Raw genomic sequence first — 5900 nt, 5'->3', positions numbered from 1 at the left:
TCGAGGCCAGGGAACAGGCCCGCCTCCGGAACATTGACGTGGAGTTCGATGATGCCCTGGCCCGGAACATCAACAAGTGAGCCGTTGGACTTACCTTTGTATATAGTTCTTTAGGGTTAGGTTTCCTTTGTTTTTTCTTTTTATTTGGAGTTAATGGACTTTGCTCCACCTTATGTATTGTCGTAAAGTCAAGAAATAACAAAGGGAAAAGTAAGGTTGTTGCTGGAACAGGGGTAGGAAAGCCTTTAAATAGGTGTCATCTGTGCCCAGTTTGTAGATGTGCTTTGTGTGGCAGCAGGACATTCGCAAGAAGAAACCTGCAGGACTACATATCCCAGCTGCCTCTGGGCATAGAACTACAGCCCCAGCAGCCCGGACGCCTCTCTGGAAAAGGCCAGGCACACGGGGCCTGCAAACAGCCCAGGCAACGCCCAGGCCCACGCCCGATACAACGCACATGCGCGAGAGAGCTACCGTGCATGCGCAACCCGCGACCGCTTGTTCGCGCTCGAGATTTCATCAGACAGGACGTATCACGCAGAGCTCTGGCGAAAACCTTACGCAGGGCCGTCCTCGCCGAAAACCACCTTCTCTGGCCCCTGCGCCTAATAAGATAAGTGCTGAACTTGATTAAACGCTGCGGATGTTACCGGAGCTAGTATCTGATACTCGTTTGAAATACTAACATTTTGAAAGCAACCACAAGAGCATTGCGGAACGCTTCAACAATACTAACTCCCAACTGCATGCCGCGTTATGCTCGCAGTTGCGGGCATAGTTTGTGTTGATTGGGTGAAAGCTGTTACCACGCAACACCAGGGAGCACGCACTAATTATTTCCTTTCTTGTCAGGAAAACGAAAACACTTCGGCCCTCGCAGCCCTCTGAACCCGTCCTTACTGCAAGGAGCAAGACGCTTGGCGAAGCCAGAGCTAAGTGCCTTTCAGTTATCTGTCTAATGCATGACAACTGTCTAGTTTGATCACAGTGGGGCACTCATTGGGTGTGCCCAACGTAACCCGGTATCATAGTATATCTTGAACCACTTTCTGAGAACAGATCGAGAATGTGAATTGGACACTGTTATTGTTTATGCATTTTGTTTGACCTGCAATCCGAAATCCACCTCTGTGCTGACAATAACAGAGTGTGGAGCTGAAACAAGGGTAATGCATGCATGGAAGTTGAATGCATGGTTTAACCAGAGGGGTAACGCATGTATGAGATTGAATGCATGTGAGTGTGGCAATTACTGTGAAGAACAGAAGAACTCGGTGCCACTGCTTAAAGGACAGATTGGCCAAGGACAGAGCCAAGGAGCATGCCTTTCCTAGAAACCCCCTGCCTATCCACAACCACTCCCTAAACCTCAACCCGGTGTACCTAAAAACCCTCTACCCATCCAATCCAAGGACCCTAACCCTCTTTCCCTGTGGGGGTCGCGGTGCCCTGGGTTTACCCAATCCAGGCGCCAAGACCACCAAGTGGAGGTAGGAGTTCGTGCTGCTTCTGCGTGGTACGGATTTCGCCTTGACTGTAGCACGAACCCACGTATTTCTTAAGCGCCCAAGTAGCACGAACTCAGGTAAACATGGAGGATATAGCTTGCGTCCTAAATGAGCTGCAGGCTGCGCTAGAAACTACTAGGCAGGACTATGCTACGTTGACCACTCGAGTGCAGGAGCTTATCGCTCAGGGTAGGCCACTTTCAGGTTGGCCCCCTTCAACCCCAGTGCAAGTCCAAGTAACTACTGAGCCACCTATGCCCTTAGCTGCCCCAGAAAGGTATGGGGGAGACCCAAACACATACTCTATATTCATTACGCAATGCCAGCTACACTTCCTGACAAAACCAACTATTTTTCGTACTGCTCAGTCTAGGACCGCTTTTCTCATTTCCTATTTTATGGGAGATGCCGCAGCCTGGGCCACCCCGTTAGTGCAAAAAGACGATGCCATTCTATTCGACTGGGGGGAATTCCAAGAAGAATTTGGGAAGATATTTAATTGAAAAGCAGCCTCATTGATACGGGATCGAGAACTTCTCACTTTGCAACAAGGAAGCAAGGATCTGATTACATATGTAACCACTTTCAATTGTCTGGTGATGGAGGCCGAGTGGCCACACGAGAAGAGAATGGCTCTCTTCTACCAGGGGCTTAGGGAGGAATTAAAAGACTTGATAGCACAAATAGATCCCCAACCAACCACGTGTACAGCAATGATAGATCTAGCCTTACGCTTAGATCACCGCCAAAATGAAAGGAGGCAAGACAGAAGAAGATGGGAGAACAAACCAAATCCAGCAAGGCTGGACTATCAAAAAGACCAGACCAGCTCCGGTAAGGCAGAACGAGCTCCAGAGTCTGAACCCATGTAAATAGGGTCAATTAGAGGTCCAATTTCCAAGGAAGAAAGGGAAAAACGGCAGCAAGAAAAGCTTTGATTGTATTGTGGCAAGGCAGGACACTTCGTAAAAGAATGTGGAGTAAAGCCAAAAAACATTTCACCTCAGGGAAGTACTAGCACACCTTTGGGAAACGTCAGTGCTCGCCAGTGAGTAGGGCGGATCTGTCGAGCCAAAACCATTGCAACGCCCCTAAGCATACTTTGGGTAATGTGACACACGCCAACAAAACACACATTACCGTCACAGGAATCTTACCGACACATCAAGCTGATCAGTCTGTCACTCTCATGATAGATTCGGGAGCCACGGGCAATTTCGTGGATGTTACCTATGTTCAAAGGATGGGTTTACCAGTAAAACTTAAGGATACTCAGAAGCGGTCTGTTCAGTCGATGGGTCCCCATTGAAGTCCGGGCCTGTGACGCAGAAAACTGGGGAGATGGTATTGGACATTCAAGGTCATAAGGGACTAATCCGATTCGATGTTATTGCGGCCCCCCAATTTGGGTTCATCCTCGGCCTGCCTTGGCTCATGTTGTACAATCCAGTTATCGACTGGAGTTGTGGCACGGTTCGCTTTTCCTCAGAATATTGCAGTACGCATTGCACTAAGAATGTAAGGCACGTCGTGCAGGTGTTGGGGGCCACAAAGAAAGATGACCAGAGTTTAGTATGGGATTTGCCCCAAGAGTATGAAGAATTCCGCAATGTTTTCAGCAAGGCAGACGCCGAGACGTTACCACCACACAGATCCTTTGACTGCAGGATAGATTTGGAACCCAGAGCCACCCTACCATGCAGTCGGATATACGCACTCACAGAGGCAGAAAACCAGCATCTTAAAGAGTACATCGATACTAACCTACGAAATGGTTTTATCTGCCATTATACTTCACCTGTCTCCTCGCCATTATTTTTCGTCCCGAAGAAAATCGGGGACCTTAGGACGTGCATTGATTATCGGGCGATAAATCGGATCACGATTAAGAATCGATATCCACTCCCCCTTATACCAGTCCTATTGGATCAAGTACCGGAGCAGCAATCTACACTAAACTGGATTTATACGGGGCCTACCATCTGGTGCGGGTGTGTGAAGGAGACGAATGGAAGACCGCCTTCAGGACAAAATTCGGGCTCTACGAATATCAGGTCATGCCATTCGGTCTCTGTAATGCACCCGCCGCCTTTCAACATTTTTTGGATGAGGTCCTGCGAGGATTCCTGGATATCTTCATCGTGGTCTACATCGACAATATCCTGATTTACTCTCGTAACAAATAGGAGAAAATACACCATGTCCAGTCTGTTTTACAACGTTTGCGTGAACACCATCTATACGCCAAACTGGAAAAATGTACTTTCCATTGTACTACGGTGGAGTTTCTCGGGTTTATCCTATCACCCGATGGAGTCAAAATGGATTCACATAAGATACAGGCCATCCTGGATTGGCCGGCTCCAGGAAACGTCAAAGAAGTACAATCCATGCTGGGTTTTGCGAACTTTTATCGAAGGTTAATTCAGGGATTTGCACAAAAAAGTTTAGCCATCACTCGACTCCTGAGAAAAGGAAAACCATTCATATGGGACCACGAGGCGGAACAAAGTTTTCACCAATTGAAAGAGGCATTTACTTCAGCACCTGTTCTTCTTCATCCAGACCCCACGTTGCCATTTCTGATAGAAACGGACGCTTCAAGTTATGCATTGGGGGCTATATTGTCACAACGGGACCAGTCTGGACATTTACATCCGGTAGCTTACTATTCAAGAAAACTCAATCCAGCAGAACAAAATTACACCATTGCTGATCGTGAACTACTTGCCATCAAAGCCGCCTTTGCGGAGTGGAGGCATTATTTACTAGGGGCAAGACACACCATAACCGTGCTAACAGACCATCGTAATCTTCAGTTCTTAAAATCTGCACCTGCCCTTACTCCACGACAGCTACGTTGGGCCATGTACTTTGGGGACTTTGATTTCGTGGTAACATACCGCCCAGGGCAAGAGAATAAGAAAGCTGACCTGCTATCCACGTATCCAGAACCATCAAGCTGTCCTAACACAGACAAAGAGGCGAAACCCATAGTGCCTTCGACTAAGATCATAGGAAGCATAACCAATACCCTACTGGAACAGATTGGGGATGCAGTGACTGCACAGGAATTGCTCCAGTGGGAAGATCCAAACCTGGAACGCTGACTGGAAGAAGGGATACCGTATCAGGGTAAGGTCGTGTATCTACCTACTTAAACATTACGAACACAAGCACTCAAATGGTGCCATGATTCACCGTTAGCTGGACATCCAGGCATCAATAAGACTCAAGAATTGATCCAACAACATTACTGGTGGCCGAACCTCCATAAAGAAGTCCGAGAATATGTAACACAATGCGAAGTATCTGCCCGGAACAAGTCGGAACACAAGAAACCCATGGGTCTGTTTAGGCCCCTACCAACGCCATGTCAACCGTGGCATACAGTGTCACTGGACTTTATTGTGGAATTACCTCCGGATCAAAAGTACACAACCATATTAGTGGTGATAGACTCATTCACTAAACTCGCTCATTTTGTTCCTTGTCAGAGCTTACCAACTGCGGGAGAATTTGCGGATTTGTTCTTGCAGCACATAGTCCGATTGCATGGAGTACCACAGCATATAATCTCAGATCGAGGGTCTCAGTTTACGTCCAAATTTTGGCGTCTCTTCTGTAAGAAGATTGGTATACAGTTACAGCTGTCCAGCAGTTACCATCCCGAAACGGACGGACCGAACGATTGAATCAAACTCTCGAACAGTACCTTCGTTGTTTTACACATGGTGCTGAAGAAGGTTGGGTAGAAACCCTGTGGCTCGCAGAACTAGCATATAATAATTCTCAACATACTGCCACTGGGTACTCTCCATTCTTCGCAACTTATGGGTATGATCCACATATGCAACCATCTACTACACTACTTCCAGATACTCTACCATCAGTACAAACAAGAATAAACTTATTAGCAGAAACCTGGAAAAAGGCTCATCAGAACTTGGTAAAGGCCAAAATTACGAACAAAACATATGCTGATAAAAAGCATCGTACCAATCCAGACTACCAAATAGGTGATAAAGTGTGGCTTTCAACAAAACATTTACGTGTGTTAGGCTCCCAGAAACTAAAACCACGTTTCCTTGGTCCCTTCTGTATCACACAAGTTGTAAATCCAGTGGCCATGCGATTGCGTCTGCCTTCTCATATGAAGGTTCACCCTGTCTTCCATGTGGCTCTCTTGAAACCCACGGCCCCTCACATACGAATGCAAAGACCCCCGCCCATTTTAGTCGAAGGGTTTCCGGAATATGAGGTGAAGGCAATACTTAACTCACGAATACGGGGAGGCCAGTTATTTTACTTCATTGACTGGGTGGGTTTTGGCCCCGAGGATAGATCGTGGGAACCCGCCTCTAATGTGCATGCTCCTCGGGTCTTGCACCT

Source organism: Ambystoma mexicanum, chromosome 1p (genome assembly GCF_040938575.1).
Source record: "Ambystoma mexicanum isolate Mex_15411 chromosome 1p, UKY_AmexF1_1, whole genome shotgun sequence".
Classification (NCBI taxonomy): domain Eukaryota; kingdom Metazoa; phylum Chordata; class Amphibia; order Caudata; family Ambystomatidae; genus Ambystoma; species Ambystoma mexicanum.
Note: the sequence above shows the minus strand (reverse complement) of the source record.